We start from the raw sequence: 20,580 nt of genomic DNA, 5'->3' as shown, positions 1-20,580 counted from the left end.
AGCCAATCAGCGCGGGGTGCGCGCCCGCCCCGGCCCCAGCGCTGTGAGGGGGGAGCGCGCGGGGAGGCCCGTCAGATCGCCCCCCTCACAGCAGCGCCGCTCGCCCACAACCCCTCACAGCGCTGGGACCCTCCCCTCACAGCTGCGCCGCTCGCTCACAACCCCTCACAGCGCTGGGACCCCCCCCTCACAGCAGCGCCGCTCGCCCACAACCCCTCACGGCGCTGGGACCCCCCCTCACAGCAGCGCCGCTCGCCCACAACCCCTCACAGCGCTGGGACCCCCCCCCTCACAGCAGCGCCGCTCGCTCACAACTCCTCACGGCGCTGGGACCTCCCCTCACCGCAGCGCCGCTCGCTCACAACCCCTCACAGCGCTGGGACCCCCACTCACAGCTGCGCCGCTCGCTCACAACCCCTCACGGCGCTGGGACCCCCCCTCACAGCAGCGCCGCTCGCTCACAACCCCTCACGGCGCTGGGAGCCGCTCCTCAAAGCGCTGGGACTCCTTCACAACCTCCCCTCACAGCGCTGGGACCCCTCTCAGAGCTGCCGCCCTCACAGACCCTCACACTCCTGCCCCTCACCGCGCTGGGCCCCCCAACTCCCACTGCACTGGGATCCCCTCAGAGCTGCCCCTCACATCGCTGCCCGCCTCACGGCGCTGGGACCCCGTCACCGCATTGCATCCCACTCACTGGTGTCTCCCCAGCCCAGGCTCACAATGCTCAAGGTGAGTGCTGAAACTCCCAAATCAGCCTCTCCTCACTTTCGGATCAGACTGAGGGGGAAACGAAAGAGATGATGCTGTGGGGAACATGGCCTCCTGCGTGAGGGGAGGCTCATGGCACCCACAGCAGGTCAGGCTGGTGCTGATTCATGCCCATCCCAAACAAAACAGCACAGGGATTTTACCTGCCCTGCCAGCCTCCTTTGTGCCAACGCCACTCCCAAAAAACTCAAACAGCTCCCCAAAGCTCAAACAGAAGAGTCGTTTTCTACACTGCACTGAGAGGACAGGAGGCTCCTGAAGACCCCTTTCCCAGCACAACAACCACTCTCGGCAGGGAAGATGTGACCAGATTCCATCCCACACAACTTGGCTGGCAAGGATATGTAGGTAAGGTCATAAAGGCTAGTAAGGTGCACTCAGGTAAGTGACTGCAAAAAAAAAAAAATAAAAGCCTCTGCAGTTTAAATATGAATAATGATAATAGTTATGAATAATAATAATAGTTCACATCTAACAGAGGGACCAAGTTGAAAATATGCATTGATTTCTCTTCCAGCTTAATTTAAATTGTCTAGTACAGCTTTCTCACTATCACAGGTAATATCTCCTTTGTAAGATAGTACATTGAATAGCAACAATTTGCTTTAATCAGTCACATAAAAAATTATCAAGAAGTACCCAGAGAAGACAATAACAATACGAGAGCCTGTCTGCAACACTTTCCACCCTCACAGAAATAGATGTTTCATAGGGAAACCACATCACCAAGAAGAATGCTGCAAAATTACATTTTGTATAAAAAGGGTGCTTCATGGACTGGGTACATAATTTTACCTGTACAAGTGAACCTTGAAGAATGAAGAATGCAAAGAATGAAGAAAAGCCTAGCAAAAGCTGTTTTTTTATAGCTTCTGGGTTGCCAAGGAAAATTGGAGAAGGAAGATTTCACCACCAATTCATTTTCAGCAAAATAAATATGCTCAACAATACCAAAGGTATTTTGTGTCATCTTTGAAAAAAAAAAAAAAATTCTGTTAAGTGGAACTCAATGGAGAGAAGTTCCAATGCCTGCAACTAACCTGTGCTGCTTCAGTCCTCCACGTGCTGACAACCTTCTACTCTCTGAAGGTGTAGGTCCATGGCAAAGACTGTCATTGTTATCCCATGGTGAGAGGAGATGTCACTTGGCTTGGGTGCAGCATTGCTGTGTGTTTTCCTCTGGAGACCAGTGCCAACAGGGTCCCTCTCTGACAGGCTTTCTAAGCCTTGTTCTGGAAAGAAATGCTCATTAGACTGACTTCGATACTGACAGCCTCTTTCACATTTCCTTAGGCTTGCCTTCTTGGCTGGAAAACTTGGTCTTTTATTCCCATCATGATCCTGCTGAGCTTATGCTCTGTATCACACAGAGAGTCTTGCCTTGAAATCAATTTTCCCAGCACCTTCCCTTGAACTATCCATTAACTACACCAGGTAAAGCCTGAAGCCACTTTCATGTCCTCTGTTCACACATCCTTCCCTGTACCTCTCTTTCCTTTCCTTCTTCCTTTCCCCCTCCACTTTGTGCTGGTAACAGAACCCTCATTTAGGAGCTTTTCTATTAGCACAAGCCAGATTTCATTCCTGTCAGAGAACAGGGCCAAACCTGGAGGCCAGTCTGTCATCCTGGACTGCAGTGTTGTGCTGTTCATTGTAAAAAGCAGCCAAGTGTGTCAGGAACAAATAAATGGGAATAAGCTCTCACATAAATACTGCAGACAGCCTGAGTTTATGCTTAGTGTGGACATTAGTTTTTTTCATATAGCCTTGTTTTATTACTATGATTGCTCATTACAAGTAATCAAACAGCATTAAAAATGAACAAGATCTGAATGGTTATGCCACAGAACATAAACAAATTTTGAAGCTGTAGGCAAAGGAAGGGTGCCATGGCATCTAGTGCAGGTTTAGGATTTTCTGCAGGTAAAGAAAGGCACAACACAGATCATTTTACAGATAACTTTTCTTGTTAGTACTTACCTACATGGAGAAGATAAAAGTAGGATTTACAGAAACCTTCATTTTCTTTCAGCATTATCCATCCTCTCAGCTGAAACAATAAGAGCAGAGACATCACACAGGTTGTAGGGCAAATCACTGGTAACTGTATTTCCCCGCTTCTTGACTTGAATTAAATTGTATTTGGAGTTAAAAGGGTTGAGTTACAAGAGGTGACCTCATCTCAAACCTGTTGAAATTACTGAAATGACTTCTCTGCTTCCCTGGGCTACAAGTAATTGGCAGGTGGTGGCTGCAACAAACAGCCACAGAGCTGTGTGGGGCTGCCCTGACTCTCCCCACACGCTGAAATCACCAGCCATGTAAAAATGTTTTGTCCAGAACTGGAAAGAGAGGCTGTGTAAGTCTGCTTCACCAAAAAGGGATAAAACTGCTTTGTCAAACAAAAGGGGTTCTTTTTCCCTAACTGAAGCTCCTAAATCAAAGATCTGAGCAACTTCCCTGCTTCCTTGCTCACCAAAATACGTATATACACACACACCTTGATTTGTCCTGTATGACTGCTTTCAGATTTTAATGATGAAATTTCCAAATTCTTATCAGCAACCTCCAAATGCACTTCTGGTACCACTGAAGTCCGTGGAGTGCTGGTATTTGTAACAACGGGACACGGGTCATACCCTTACATAATCTGCAATAACAAATTAATCTCTGCTCTAAATTTTCATTAGCCTGTACATGATAATAATAAATTACAAGCACTGTTCTGTTCCTTTGACAATTATTTATTAAACTGATGCATTTATAAATATAAAACAGGGTTGGAAAAAGCCCAAAATCTTCTAGTAAATAATTGATTATATGGAAACAATGCATTTCTCATTATTCTTAACTACAAAAAAAAAATAAGCCTCCTACTAATTAACTGACTAGAAATATTTTACTTCTGTGTCTAGAATCCCAGTGGAAACAACTTGCAATTTTAACAGAGCTCAAATCCTGGATAATTCTCCTTTGGCTTCAGAAGGATTGTATATTCTTTGGTCACAAACTGACAGGCTGGTAAACACAGAGGGTGTGAAATGTGTGTTGTACCAGGTTGCACTTCTGTCAGAACCACCCTGTGACGGTGTTCACAGGGGTTTTCAGGTGAGGGAAGAGACGAGAAGGTTGACTCTAGGTTCAGAAGGCTTGATTTACTATTTTATGATATATATTACATTAAAACTATAGCAAAAAGAGTAGAAGAAAAGTTCCATCTCAGAAGGCTAGCTAAGCTAAGAAGAGAAAGGAATGAAAACAAAGGTCTGTGGCTCAGACAGAGAGAGCGAGCCAGCTCTGCCATGACTGGTCACTGATTCCAAACATCCACACAAGACCAATCCCAGATCCACCTGTTGCATTCCACAGCAGCAGATAACCACTGTTTACATTTTGTTTCTGAGGCCTCTCAGCTTCTCAGAAGGAAAAATCCTGAGAAAAAGATTTTCATTAAAAAAGTCTGTGACACCACTCATTGCTTCGTGCCACCATGTGCTAATTTGTTTTTTTGCCTATGTAATTTATCTGCGTGACACTTCCTTCTCATTCAGAAGACACTGGATTTTCTGCAGACTGAGAAATCCTGTCAGTCAGTGAGGCACCTTGTCTCTTACAGAGAGGAAAGAAGCTGTACTTGCACTCCATTTCCCTTCCAACAGCACGCACAGAGATCCATGTCTGGCAGCTGTGAAAAAAGGGTGACAACAACAAATGTGCCTTCACAGTTTTGCATCAGTTTTGACAACTGAGCATGAAGTTCGTACAAACTGTGAACAGCAGACATTTGGAACTCTGACAAAGCACATACTTACTGCATAATCCTAAACCAGAAACTTTAAAACATATTTTCTCCCCTTCCAAATCTCTACTCATGCTCTCTAGTTCAGGCAAAACAGATAGAACTAAAAAAGAACCCCTTTTCTCCTCCTCTTTCCTTCTCTTGACACATCAAAATACTTTGGAAGAGACAATTCAGATCCATGGTACCAACTTCTAATCAGCCACTGCAACTAATGATTAGTAACCCTTCCTGGCCTTGGATCCTTTGGTAGATACCTCGGGGATGAACTCCCCTCTAACCCAGATCAGTACCACAGCTTCTAGGATGACTCTCTAAAGGAAAGGAACAGCTTACCATCATCATTAGGTAATTGTGGATTAAGTCAGAAATACAGTGGCTCTTAAAACTGTCAAAGCAGCTTCTCAAACACCAATTTAGATAAAGCATTTACTGGTGTTGAGCACGCATGTTTGGAGAGAGCACTGAGGCCAAAACTTCAACTTGAGATTTATATGCTTTTATACACTTACCCAAGCTGTAAATTAACTTGGAAAAGAGAAAACTCAACACTAATTGGGCTAGAATCTTACTTGCTATCTAAGGATTCAGCTCAAATTTGCTCTTACCAGCGTATACTTAATTTTGGCTATTATCTCATCTTCATGCATAGTTTACTTTCCATCACTTGTGGAGACAGACAGCTTCCACAAAGCAGTATTTATGAAGAGAAGCACCAAACCCTAAAGCAGAGTAGCACACAGTTGCAAAGTATGTTGGAGCGGCTGAACAGAAAATAAATTCTGTTGACTTTAGCACATCGGCATAACTCCTAATGTTTTGTCTCCCACTGTGTGGCTGTGCTGATAAACACTGCTGGCTGCTCATCTTTCTCCTTGTGAAGCCTCGTGTCTCTGCACCTCCAGATTTAGGGATCCCCACCGAGCTTTATCACCCAGCTCCTTCCATCAGTGATATTAATGCACAGTCCGTGCATGGCAGGGTGGAGGACACAAACCTTCCAGCCCCATAGAGCTTGCTGGTCATACTTGATACAGCAATTAAACACCAAAGAACTGCATGCATCAGCTGGTCCTTGTTTAAGCCTGGGAAGCCCAGCCTCAGCAGGCTGCAGGTACTCCAACAATTCCCTGTGGGAGCCTGCCACTGTGACACCTGTGAACAACTAGCACAGACTCACTTGATGTCTTAGAGACAAAGTAGCCACTCAGTCCAGTGCAGACTCTTACTCACCCGAGACTTGGCTGCTCAGGCTGTTCTGACATTATTTGATTTACAGTTTCTATCCCAAATTGTATAGTTGGCATGGACATTGGTTCATTGAGCAAGAGACTTTTTAAATCACCTTGAGAAACTGTTCCCTTCCCTCAAAAGGAGCACCTTTCTCATAGCTCCTGGTGCATGTGACACTTACCTCCACCACACCTTCTGACAGCCTTCTCCAGGGCTTGTTCCTTGGGTTTTCTTCAAACTGCAAAGAATACTTTTTTAAACAGTCTGTGCTAAACTAGGATTTATTCTTTTAGACACTTTGATTCCTGCTATTTGTCATCTCAACAATGTTTAGTGAACTTGTGGAATCAAAAATAAGCTGCAGCAAGCACAATGATCAAAGCAAGTAATTTCATGTACTAGCTTTTTGGATTTTCCTTTTCTCCCCTATTCCCTTTCCTCATGCAAATGAAGCAAAAGAAGAAAAAAATGACATATGTTATATAAAATATTTAACTTGTGAGGATTTGGGGTTTTTTTGAAGAGTGAGTTTAATTTAAAAAAATTAGCTAGTCATGATGTGCAAGTAGCATTTGATATACATGGCAAAATACTAAGTTGTAAATTGATTGGATTTTTAAGTTCCTTCCTTGTGCTGAGCAGCAGTTCCTCCATCCTCAATTCACTCCTTTTTTTCATTTCCATAGACAATTCCAATAGGTATTCTCTTTTATCCACACACACAGAAAACCAGCTATTTTTTGCCACCAGTTACCAACTGCCACAGTTTGCCTAGGTATGAAATTAAATTTCCTCATCTTCTGATTTAATACCAAGTCTACATCTGGCCCAGTCCCTTTTGTTAGGCATAATCACAAGTCCCACAGGAAGCAGTGTTCTCCCTGGCCAGCCACAAATCTATTTCTGTTGTTCTCAGAGCATCAGGAGACAATGGCAACAGCACCATGTTGCAAATATCCTCACTCCTTGCAGCCCTTGTGCCACTTTCCTTTCTTTCAATGATTTCCAGATGACTTGAACCCAAAAATCAGCTCTAAACCTCCTATAAATCTCATTTGCACTTACAGCAAAAGGTTTGCAAGAGCAACTCCTTTCATCTAAAATCTTTCAGCTCCAAATATATTAGCAAGTGTGAATACTTCTTGCTTGTTCTGTCACTTTAGGTAACCATTTTTGTAGCAAATTTAAGACTTGGGTTGACTGTCACACAAAGCCTTACCTAATTGTAAAAAGCCAATTACCTGGCACAGCTTTGAGCTGTTGCCATTCTATTTATCTTGCACTGGAATTAATTCTCCATCTAAGAGCAGGCTCAGTCATCGCCAAATTTTCATTCAAGAAATAAAATATAACAGTAATTTCATTTTCTGCTAGTCCAATTCCCATTTTCTTCCTTTCTATTTGATGCTAATACCAAGCTTTGTCATTTGCAAAATATGGTGCTAAGTATCTGTACTGCAGTGACCTGGATCTTTTGCATCTCAAGCAGAGACCTACTTAGCATAAACAAACTGATTCAGTTCTAGATGTCAACTTAAAATTGAGGGAGTCTTTGGCTCTAAGCCTCCTCAGGGACATGCAAAATATGGTGTTAGAGGGATTGAAAAAGAGAAGCTGCACTTACAAGAACTGTTATTAGCATTTTAAATTTAAGTTACCATTGTGATTTGGAGTATTATGATTAAAATACTGTGATATGAACATTATCATAGTGCAATGCTCTCAATTTTAAATGTTTCTATTTCTAATCATGAATTTCATGCTGTCAAGTAGAGAGTTCAGCTATTTTCACCTCTAATGACTGTGTGCTGGAATTTCAGTCTCTCATTTTCACATATCAAATACACCTTGGGGTAGGGTTCTTTTCTAAATAATATAATGCTGCAGTTCTATATGTCAGGTATTCAGAGATATAAATGACCCTAAATTATTTCTGAAAGAGACATCCCTGTTAGCAAATATACTTTAAAAGGTGAAATGAGCTCATTAAACTTCCGTAAGCAAGACGACAGAATCTTACCTTCTGGCCAAGCGAAAACATTGATCCACCAATAATCTTTTGAAAAGTTCACCAGAAGAGCCTGAGATCTGCAGGAGCGTTCAGGAAAGTTCACTGCTGGCAATTTTGTGTGGTATTCACATTCTCTGAACAGAGAGAGACTTAATTCTCTCTCCCAAGATCTTTCCTGGGAAACAATTCTTATCTTGACTTGCTGCTCCTGTAGTTTGGCACATGTGGAATGTTTTATGGAGATTGTTTACCAAGAGTGATTTGTTAATTGGATTCTGGTGATGGTTGTTTGGATTGATTGGCCAATTAGGCCAAAGCTGTGTTGTGACTGTCTCCAGACAGTCACACGTTTTTCTTTAGTACCTCTTTAGTGTAGTTTTAATATAGTATTAGTGTAATATAACATAGCTTATAAAGCAATTGTTCAGCCTTCTGAATCATAGAGTCAGAGCACATGATGCCCTGGCTAGGGGCTCCTTGCATCGATAATTTCATGGCAATAATCCATATTTTGCTTTGGGATAGTGGATTTCGTGCTTTATAGCTGCTCCATCTCCAAGAATGGCTTTTGCTTTCTGAACAGATACTGGTAAGTAGTTAATGTATGTTTTACAAGCTTTAAAGGCTGCACATTCCATGCTCTGGAGCAAAGCAATTGACTGACTCCCTGTTTGCCCTTGTCTTACATAAACACTTGAAAATCACAACTCCTGTTGGGCCAAATGCCATTAGTGGCAGGTAAACAAGATGCCAGATTCACTTCCATGTAATGATTTCTCTTCCATGTTAGATTAGTATTTACAATCTTTTCCAAATCCTTTTACAAGTTACAATGCATTTATAAAGGAAAAATAACTATTCCAAGTGCAAGAGAGCACTGCTGGGAAATTACTTGGGGAAAAAGCTGATGAATAGAATAAGAAACCTTGGAAATACAGACCACAACAGAAATAACTAGCAAAGATAAACATAAAATAATTAGCAAAATTTGGTAATATTGTTTGGCCTCATACTTCCCTTCCACAAAAGGGCTTTCAGAGTAAATAGAAAGTGGCCCACAGGGAGATAAAATATCTCTTATCCTTTCTGATGAAATCAGAATTACACTCTCAGACTTGTTTTCATGTAAGAGTCTTCCTACTGTGAGTCATCTGCACTTTCTCTGAGAAGGTAATTAAAACAATCTCACTTCTATACAAGATTTTCAAAAACCATCTGATGGCTTAACAAGTACTAGTCTCAGTGAAAGGCACCACCACTTAGGAAGCTCTCAGGAAATTGCTACTCCTACCTTTTCTGATGTGGTGGTTGGCTGCTTGGCCATGACTTGAGCAGCAGCTGAATTTGTCCCTCTAAACTCCAGGGGATTTTATAAAATCCACGAACATTCTATCACCCACACATTTGGTCAGATTGGCAGCACATTCCTAATGAAAAGATAAACCACAATATTTCAGAAAGGATTAAAACAAAACCAGTTCATGAAATACCCTGTGCACCGCTCTATTTCAAACAATTCAAATGGCATAAATCCCAGAGCCAGCAATGTGGGCCTCATGTGAGAGCTAACGAGGCTCTTTGGCTGTGAGCTGGGGATCATTTAAGCATTCTTTAATACTGGTGTGACTGGTGACCCTGCTACAATGCTATTGCACCGTGATTTAGTTAGATGTGATTAATTTCGTATAACCCTTATTATTCTAAATTAGATCATCTTGCTCTGAATAAGCAATTTCTTTCTTTCAATTAGAATATGAAATCATTCTTCTTCCTTTCTAGTGTTTTGCATAACGTTAGCTAGACAGGGTGCTGTCATGTGCCACACAGCAAGAGGCTTGTGCTAGCACATTCCTGCTGCTTGTACTGCTGTTACCACCTGCTGTCCCCAAAAATAAAATTTAAAGAAGAGGATGTATGTGCAAACACACAGATTTCAAAGCACAGGCAGATTCCAGGGTGTAATTATAAATAAATTGTTTTAGGACATTTAACTGAAAGCATATTAAAAATGCCAGTATTAACAGCATACAGAAGCAATTGACTTTTGGGCTTGTAAGGGTTTGGGGGTTATTTTTCAGTTGGCTAAAGATGATGGTGATGACTTTGGGGACAGGCTGGGTAATTTATTTTCAGTTAACACATCTCCATGAATCAAATTGTCACGTAACACAACAAAAGGTTAACAGTAGGAAAAGGTACCATTTGTCACACAGTCACAGCAGATTAATGAGGTAGCCACTGGGGCTGGCAAAGGCACTGGCAAGCAGGAGACTGAGGGGAAAGAACAGGAGTGGGAAGAGATGGGATCTCACTGCCACAGTCCCTGTGGGCAAAGCAAGGGTTTATTTCCCCCTTCAAGCAGCACTGCAGCACTGGGTTGCACCTTGCTTTCAAATAACAGGTTAGAAGTGAATCTAGTTACAAAAGAATTAAAAACATTCAAGTATTGAATAAGCAGATGTCATAATCACTACAAAAAGACATGTAAGGATTTCCATTGTTTGCCACAGAATTTCAGTCTAAGTCTGAAACAACCAAAAGCTCTCTGAGGTAAATGCAACCACCAAGGATCAGAATTTTGGACAATTTTATGCACTGGGGTGGTATTAACCAACAGGGAGCTTTTATAGGTACCTAAACTGCCCATAAGAGTTATTTGCAAAGGAAGCAACCTGTTCAGAGTATTCCAAGGATAAAAAAAGTCAAGGAAGTAAGAAAAAGCATTAAGGATTAAATTGTGTAAAAAATCCAGAGAATCTTTAATTAACTGCAGTGCAATGGAACAATCTTTAAATGGTGTCAGTACCAATAAGAATTTTTGGCACAGATTACTTTTCACAGTACAGAAATGTATTCAGGGACACTGTGGTCTCTGTTTTGTACAAATGTGAGTGGTTTACTAAGTGAACACCAGGAAATAAATCTGAGGAGTTTTCTCCTGAATGTAACAGAGACAAGAAAAATAGAGCTGTGAATCAAATCTTTGCCATTTAATATTTCATAGCTATTGTTATCTTGTACACTGCTCAGCATCAACTTCTCGATAATTTTATATGTAAAAAAGTTCAGAAAATATCCTGCGTATTAAGGAATCAATGGCAGAGAACTCTGCATTTTTTCAAGCAATATTTTGACCATGGCTTCACAAATGGTTCCAGTCATCTACTGGGTAAATTAATTACTTAGTTGAAATAGGCAAAGACATTTAGCAAAAAAATCCAGTAAATCAGAAAGTCTTACACCAGCACACAAGTAAGAGGTTTCCCAAATCCTCAAAAGTGGATACATTTCTTAATAGATTTCTTAATACATTTGTGTATTAAGAACCTCATCTATGTTTCCCTAGTAGTGCAGGGACTTTTCCAAAACAGCAGATTTGTTTGGACAAATAAGCCTTGGACAAGCTTTTGTGTTTGTGAGGGCCACAGATGAGGTAAGTGCAAAACTCCCCTTCAGTCAGCTCCTAGAAAAGTTTTCCTAAGCTGTGAGCTTTCCTTTTTCATATCCAGAACAAACTCTCAGTTGCAGTCCCAGGTGTAACACTGGTGAACAAAGACAGGTTTTATCAAGGAACTCTTCCTTACAATTAGAAAGGACAGAATGATGACAAGAGTTCCTGGCAAATGCTTGCGATGCCTCTGGAATGCAACCTGGCAGGCCCACAAACTCTGTCATCGATTGGCATTCAAATGCTTGACACTCGAGAGCAGTAACTGCTCTTAAGGGGGAAGCTGAGGTACTGAGAGAGATCATTTCCTAAGGGTTATTCCATAAACAAAACCAGGCTTGGCACCTGGGCATTAGACCAATGCTTTTCTCACTAGTCAACAACTCCCCCATCATGAGAAATTCATTGCATAGGTTTGCTCTTCTTTCTGTCAACTCTTGCCTAAGGTAAAGCGTGTGCCACTAGACTGTCCACCTTGGCATGGGGGAAGAGGCTTCTCATCTAAAGAGCTCCTTTTCCTAACATCATGCTCCATATCCCATCCTAGGAAGCTGGAAAACTTGTCTGGGAGAAGCATGTGTGCAATCATTTTTATTTAGGAGTCAGGAAAAGTCAACATTTTTGCAAATTTTTTTGCAAAACCTTAGCAATGCATCAGCCTTTGAAATACCAATATGTTGAATGTGAAATGCAGTTCTGATTTCTCTCAGTTTAAAGACCATCAAGCCAAGCTGGAAAAAGTGTGGAGAATGATGGTTAATGGGACCAAGTTTTCCTGTGTCCAGAACTCTTCAGCTTGGAAATGCACGACTAAAGGGGGGAAGGAATAGGAGTCTAAGCATAACACTGAGTGGCAGAAGCTGGTGATGGAGGATGTCTTAATTTTTATTAATTTCTTAATACAAACAAACAAAAAAACCCAAAACCAAATTAATTTCCCTGGTTGTTTTCTCTTCTCAAGCAGACTACAAGCTACTACTAAAATATTAAACCTACAATTCTGAGAAGCCAAATAGTGTTTAGTTTTCCAGCTCCTTGTTAAGTCCGTTATGTTGAAATATTAAATGCCGTGAAAGAAAAAAATAATTATTTGACCCAGACCAAAATCTAGAGATGGTCATTAATAAATATCATACCTTGTCATTGCCAGCTCCAGCAGGTGCCAAATCTCCATGACTTGGGTTTTTATCCATTGCTGACTTCAGGTTCTAGGTTGATGACACTTGACAAGCTTTGGAAATTTCCCTTCCTTGACATTTATCCAGAGAAAAGTAAAAATCTTCCCAAACCTACAAGAGTCATTAAATGTGAAAAAGAAAAACTTTTAAGACACGGTTAAGTCCAGCTGTGAAGTGTCCCTTCTGTGTCACTGCCCAGCCTACCTGACATCAGCTGCTGCTTCAGCCTGAGCCCTGGCATGAGAAATGGAGCCAGAGCTGTGTGATGGGTGACAGCTGAGCTGGGGCCAGTGCAGTGAAACGGCTTCTGATCTGCTCAGGAAAAACAGATCAGGAAGACACAGTAACCAGATGGACTGAGGCTTGAGGAAGACTGCAGGAAAAGCAGGATGCTGCAGGCATCTTTTCCCTAGTGCAGGCTCCAGCTGACTTGTTGTCTGGAAATCCAAGTCCTCTGCCCAAGGGCCAGTTAATGAGTTACATTCACAAGTGTCAGGAACCTCCTTGACCTTGTGCTGGTGGGACACAAATGAAGAAACATGGCAGAGAGGGACCAGGAAGTGGTTCCTGGACATGGAAATGGCATTTTCACTTCCTATTGATTTTAAATGACACAGCTGACCTCTACCCGTGTTCAGGAAAAAACTTTTTCTAATTTCTCTGTCTTCCACATCCTCAAGTTTATGACAGTCAAGCAGTGCACCAAAGACTTTTGAAGTTATTTCTTTTGAATAAGAAGTCTGCAGCTTAAAGGGTTTTGCCTAAGTACATTTTCTACCTAAAATAATTTGAAATAATTACATTCTTTAAACATGACCTAGAATTTTTAGATTTGGTTATTAAGCACCAACATTATAAACAATGAAAACCACTGGATGAGGAAAATCCCTGCCTGAGGAATTGGAAATGGAGTTTTTTGATGGCTGTCCAAGTGAACTGTAATGAATTGGTACTGTAGACTTGGCTTCCCTGCAAATCAGCTCACCACAAAAGTTATCATTCAGTGCAGCTCAGCTGCTTTTTCCAAACCAATTATGTAAGAACTCTAAAGGAAAGGAGATTTGGGTATGAAAACACGATTGCCTCCTGTTGCTTTAAATCACATTGCTTTATATCAGTCCTCATTATTTATTCTTATTATTTGCCTTTGCAGAAAAGTATCACTGAGGTTCTTTTCTTATCATTTCCATGTGAAAACCAAGAGGTGTTTTACCAAAGGTGTTATTATGGATTTTTTTAAATTCAGAGGCAAACTAAGTACCATGGCAATCAGGCACTTGGCATTTAATATTTAATAAAAATAGAGACCTTCAGAGAACCATCTGCTAGATATCAAGATTTCATTTGAGAAAGGCATATCCCTATTTTCCTAGCTTTATAAAACTCTGCTAACTCCAGAGATTACCCTGCCTCATCACTTGAAGCTTCTACAGAAGAGCACTGCAGAAAATTTATAACACGTTTTTTCTTGCCATCTCTCAAGGTCTCACAGAGCCCTAGACTGGAATTCTTTTCCATTTTATTATGTTTCACTGAAAATATTCTTACAGACACAAGCTGAAAGCCTGAAACACCACAGGCAAACAGATACCTAAGAAATGTTTCAGGAGAAAGTGGTCCCTCTTTCACCTGCTCCTGAGCCACCTTAGTTTTTCCCAGCTTCAAGTAGCTGCTCATCCTCTCAAGTGTTCTTAGTGTGCTCAGAAAGAGCTGTCAGCTTCTCCCTCAGACACTGTTTTGTTGGCTATTTACTGGAAAAAAGAACTCTGGAGGGAACCTCACATGTGTCATTTGTCAGTTCTGTTTTGTTGTTATTTAAAGGCATGACTCATTGAGCTGAGGTATACAGCATAAATAAACAGCATGTCAGACAACAAGTGCTAGGTTGGCCTGGTATCCCTTTTTGTCCTCTGTTCCTGTCACTTAAATCCCCAAAGTTTTGCTTTCTTCTGACCACAGTGCAGCTCTTAATCTTCTGGGAATGAGAAAGCCCCAACCATTTTCCAGAACCACAGTCCTCTGGGATCTGGCACAAATAAGTAGCTGTTAGTGTTATTCCATTGTCCTCAGACCTCTCACAGGTAGCCCACAGTAGCCAGGCTGAGCCTTCTCTGCCACAGGGGCTGCCCCAAGTGATGGTTGGCACAGTGGCACACAAGAACGGATACCTGAAAGGTGAATGAGCTCCTGAAAAACACTGTAGGCTAATTAAAACTATAATATTGTGATGATAGACAAGGCAAACACCTCTGAACAAAGGTTCCCTCATGCTGTCAAAGGCTGAGTGTACAAGTGTCAAAAACGTGGCATGTGGGAATTCCTTTATGCTTTCCCTTTAGGTAGATCCATTTCACACATACCTTTTCCAAGTGTTGAGCTTATTAAAGCCTTAAAAAAAAATTACATTTAAAACATTCAATGCATTCAACGCAAAAAGCATTCAATGAATGCTTCTTTTGTCTGAGCCTAAATTCAAAGTTGTACTCAGAGCCACTGGGTCCTTCTCTCTGTTGTGAAACAAGGTAGTATATCTTTGAAAATAGGCCCATGTTGTATAGCTAGGTAAAGGAAATTCCTTCCCATCATTCTTCTGCTAGCCCTTATTAAACTACTTAGATTGGGACATCAGGACTACAGTAAATATCTTTATGTTTCAAAATCCATCATGTGGTAAACACAAATGCCACCATTTACTAAGGAAACTGAGTTCTGGGGCAATAGAATTTTCATTATACCAATCAAATGAATATTTACTAATTTTGACTCAAGTTTATGCATTACTCTGATTTAAAAAAAGAAAATAGGAGGAGAAGCAAATCAGCTTTTTTGTGTTTGCATGTTAACCTTATACGCAACGCCTGCCCTTGGAAAATAATTCTCTAGTTGCCTTTTAGCAAACCCATGTAACTGTGGACCAAAATGGGATTTCATTTGGCCAACCTCGACTACATAACTGGGTCTTTTCACTGATTTCTAGGTGTCAAAAACTGCAGCTCAAAAATATGGTTTGTTTCAAGGATGTGTGGTAGCAGTTCTGCACTAAATTAGTGAAGTATTTCAGTCATTGTGTTTGTTATACCAGAATAATGATTAGGATCTGGTACCATTGCCTACTGTACACAATTTGTACTTATGGCTGGTATATTTTAAGTAAATAGTTTGACAGCTGCAGCTAACAAGAAATATCCTTCCCAAGACTGAAAACTTCAGTACATGCTCTCTTCCTCTTACAGTTCATTACTAATTTCTAATACAGGACTGATTGCATTCTCTCTTCAGGTTTTTACACACAGTTCTAGGTAACACATAGTGATAGGACTAATTAATTTCAACAGTACTTCCCAACCAGAGCTGGAAATGTCATCCAATTTCTTTTAGAGGTTTATGGTGAGTTTTTTTAATTAAAAAAAAAAGAAAAACCACTACTTTAATGGAATGGAATTTGCAGTGCAAATGTAAGATATAACTCAAGTGAGTGCGCTCCAAGCACTCTACTTTCAAGTGCTATGTAACTATTGTCTTTTCTTTCAAGACATTTTCCAGCAAAAAACACCAGGAACAAATGGATACACAAGTTTCCAATGCTTCTAAAAACTCTAAGCTACTATCCTTTAATTGGACGTTTGGAGAGATGAGGCTTCACAGGCACTCAAGTTTAAAAACAACTCAGAGCATTTTCATTTTGTCTCAGAAAGATTTGGCAACAATTGTTTTGACATGCAATTCAAAGCAACTTTCTTTTCAAATTTCAGATGCAATTCAAGAATCATTTGCTTTGGTGGCAAACCTGGCCCAAAAAGCTCTTGATTTTGTCTCCCGTGCCCTACTGCACAGTTGTCTTGTGGATTCATGGATTTCAACCCTACCACTGAGACAGCAAGCCAAAGCACAGAGAATTAAATTAGGATTTAAATTATTACAGGAATATACCTTCGTGGCTGATGCCATTACCTTGTCAAATTATGAAATAATTTTTTTAAGTTTAGGACCAGGATCCTAAACTGACCTCGGAAGCTGGCCAGGACATCCTGCAGGACTATCAACATAGCAGTGATATATTCTTGGAAAACGAGTTTTGAACGAGTCAGACCATTCTATTTGGTTCCTATGGACCACAGGTGCCATTTTCCTGAAGACATCCAATAACATAACTGGAGGCAACCAGTATATGGATGACCACTGCTAGATCCAAACAATGAGGACTTGGACAAATCAGAAGGATCAGGCTTTTAGATCACCTGTGGCTAGCAATGAATTCAAGAGGAATTCCAGGATTCTTCCAATTACAATCATCATTGCTTCAGCACACTTGGAAATGAGAAAAAAGGCCAAGAATTTGACAACTTCTTCTCACCTCCATATTTGTATACATACAAATGCCACTTCTGCCAGGAATTTGGGAAAACTTGGTTTTGGTCCTGAAATGTTTTTATTCCTATGATTACTTTCCTTCCAAACTTCAAATTATTATTTTTTCTAAGAAATGGCAGCTCAGAATAAATTACAGAGAAGATATCTACAGAGGATTCATTTCAAGAGATAATCACTCTCACTTTGCCAGCAGCTGCAACTTAATGAAAAAAGCAGGTGTTTGGCAATGCCTTAAAGGCTTGACATAGGCGTGGCCCAGGAGATGTCACCAGTCCCAAGAGCCACAGTAAGAATCAACTCCTTGAGGCAATATTCCTTCCTTCTCTAACTTTTCAAACTTTCAAAACTGGCTAACAACAACAAAATCAATAACAGCCATTTCTGCAGGCATTCCTAGGTCTGTTTTCAGCTGAAATTATTACCCCAGAAAAGAGCACTTGTATGGTTTGAATGGCAACTGGCTGCTGGAAGCACTTCTAATTACTACCCTGCTCTTCACTGGAAGATTTCTTTTCCACAGTGCCCTTACATTTTTACAGGTGTACCTTATCTAAACTTGTTCCCCTTAAAATTGGATATATTTGGCAACGGAAAAGATGCAGGAGGAAATGACTGACCATGATTAAATCTTTCATCCCTCAGCCCAGTGAAGGGCTGGTTTTGGGCTGCTTAACTCACTCTGCCTCATTCCCTCTGAGAGCAGTGTCCTCCCATGCTAAGTGGCACCTGAGAAGTCTGCACAAAAAAAACTAGTATAAACACAGATTGTCAGGCACACAGAAAAGAACATGAGAAATAAGATATCCTCAATGTTTTTGAGAAAGTGAGAGAAGTTAGCATCAGCAGGAGAGATGAAGTCTGAGAACACAGTAAGGAAAGAGAACAGTACCATGCTTACCATTACCATCCATTTTGAAAGCATTAACTCCACACGTTTTTACCTGCCAACACAATCAGTCGTAGAGGAGCAAGAATAACCCTTACAGCATTATGTTTGCTTAACTGTAATCAGAGTTGCCAGTTTTCTCCTAGTTTAATGAATAAAACAAGTTCTGAACTATTAGGCTGGACTTAAGCAGTTTATCTTTCATACTTACCCCCCAGAGAAACACCTCTCTTGCAATGCACTAACACTTGAATTGACAAACAGAGTTTTTCCTAGACCTAAAATGTCACAGGACTTTAAAGCCAGGCCCACTTCTCAGAAGTGTTTCTCTTGAATGGCTACAAAGTGATTCCCTTTCCCCTTCATTTCCTCCTTAAGGTCTGCGCAGTGGCAGGTTACAAAGCCCTCTTGAAGCTGTTGGTGAGATCACAGCGATCTAAGTCACCCGAGGCTGTGATGGTAGAGAAATGTTGCTGAGCTCAAACACCTGCCCTCCAGCACACCAGGGAGTGAGAACTGTTCCCAGATGGAAATGTGACCATCTACACTTGTGACAACGTTTATTTCTGATCCCAGTCCTGTCCATGAAGAGGGCGCTGCTCCTATTCAAATGCTCTGGCCCAGTAAACATGGGGTGAAGGATAGCAGAGCAAACACTGTTTGCTGTCACAGACCTGTGACAAACTGGGGAGCTGCTGACTCCTGCCGTGATGCTCACTTCCTTTCATAAGCTCACTGCTTTCAGCAAAGACTCCTTTTCCCTGAAAGATGCTTTTATTTTAACACTGGACTCCATTAATTTTAAACTAAGCGCCATCCTCCCCACTGCTGAGTTGAAGAATCGCTGCTTTTATTTCTGCCTGAGTTTTGTAGCTGCTGACAACCTCTTCATCAGATAGTTCTTGAAATTTCAGTCACAGGCATAATGCTTTCTGGTTTGTTAAAAGCATATATTCCCATCACAACCTAGCATCGCTTTTTCTTAAAATAAAAAAAAAAGCAACCAAAAAACCCCAGAAAAATCCCAAAAACCCAACCCAAACCAAAAAACCCAACAGTAATAAGGTCATTCTGCTTTACATTTATAGCCACCTCTGCATATTTGAAGTTAATCATCAATAAAGCATTAGGAAATACTTCAAATTGCTGGAAATACTAATTTGTTTTTTGCAAATTTTCTTGTTACCGAGCACATCTACAAAAGTCTGTACAGCAATAACCCTGTGCAGCAGCAGCTTTGATGATAACTTAGTGCTGTTAGCCACAACTCAAACCAACCTATAAAAAGGAATGATCCCTTCCCAACAGGCACACTAGGATATTATCTTGGCCTTCAACAACTTCATCTGCAATGGCAGGTGTTATTTTCTTCCAGGAAGGACTGAGAAAAGCTGAATGGCAATAACCTGTGAAAGCATTCTACTCTTTCAGGTTTTGGAAATGCATCAACACTTTTGCTGCACCCTGTTTGATACAACTGAGCACTTCCTTGGTTTAGGGACTTGACAGCAGCACCAGGGTACAGATAGGAATGCTGCCTGGGGAGAACACTCCCTTTCCAGCTCAGAGAACCTGCAATACCCACATTTTACCTTCTCTTGGATGTTTTTCATTAAGCACCACAGGGGTGTTTAACAGATTTGACTTAGAGACCATCTTGTCTCATTAGTAAGGCTGGGGTGCACCGATACTTTTAGTTCCAAATACAAGTTCCCAAAAAACACAGAAGGACACTGCTTCCACACATGCTGCAGATCATAACAATGCCCCTGCTTTGTCTCTTGACAGCAACCACAGAGAAAAAATACTGGAGACAGTTGGAGATTGCCTGCTGCTCAGATAGTGCTTTTCAGTTAGTTTCAAGGTCACGAATGGCATTTTCATTCCCAGAAAAGACCCTTAAAATTGAGTCCAACCACTAAGCCAGCACTGCCAGGGTCAGCACTAAACCTTGTCCCTGCATGCTGCATCTACACATCTTTTAAACACCTCCAGGGATGGTGACTTCGCCACTCCCCTGGACAGCCCTTTGGGTGAAGAAGTCTTTTCTAATATCCAACCTGAACTTCCCCTGACACAACCTGAGGCCACTTGCCCTTGTCCTGTGTCACTTGTTACCTGGAAGAAGGGACTGACCTCCACCTGGCAACAGGTTCCTTTTAGGCAGTTGTGGAGAGCAATAAGGTCCCCCCCAAGCCTCTTCTTCTCCAGGTTAAACACGCCCAGTTTCCTCAACTGCTCTTCAGAGTCATCACCATCTCCAGCTCTCCCTTGGATGTGGAGAAAAGAACCAAAAGAAAAGGAAAGGGGAAAGAAATAGTTACTCTGAGTCATTCATCTCTGTCACACAAAAAAATCAAAGTGCCCATTAAATTAAAGGAGGAAAAATCATTTGTTCCTTAAATTGAAAGATAAGGATTTAACTTAATTTAAAAGTTTTTTAAGAGGGAATGTTAGCTCTGCTCTTGGAGGCCATTACTCACAGCTAGGAATTACATTTTACTGATGGGTGCTCAATACAGCCCACATATTGCCTTGTTTGTTCTAAAAACTCAACTGCAGCTATTCAATATTACCATAAAGGAGAGGTACAGAATTATCAACCTGTACAAATGAATTATCATCTGCTAGAAATAATTAGATCCAACATCAAATGCAGCTTCAGAAAAATCTTACTGATTCTTCATTGCTTTCCTCCATGAATGGCTGCCTGCATTGTACAGCTCGCACTCATTAGCCAGTGGCATTTCTATCACCTCATGGGGTGCCACTGAGTGAGCAGAGCACCAAAGCTGAGGCAGCTCCAGCTGAGGTAGCTCCAGCTGAGGTGTGGATTACTCCCTTCACAGGGCTTATTAGGCAAGGCAATTGGCATTCAGTGCT

Source organism: Molothrus ater, chromosome 4, assembly GCF_012460135.2.
Source record: "Molothrus ater isolate BHLD 08-10-18 breed brown headed cowbird chromosome 4, BPBGC_Mater_1.1, whole genome shotgun sequence".
NCBI classification, from domain to species: domain Eukaryota; kingdom Metazoa; phylum Chordata; class Aves; order Passeriformes; family Icteridae; genus Molothrus; species Molothrus ater.
Note: the sequence above shows the minus strand (reverse complement) of the source record.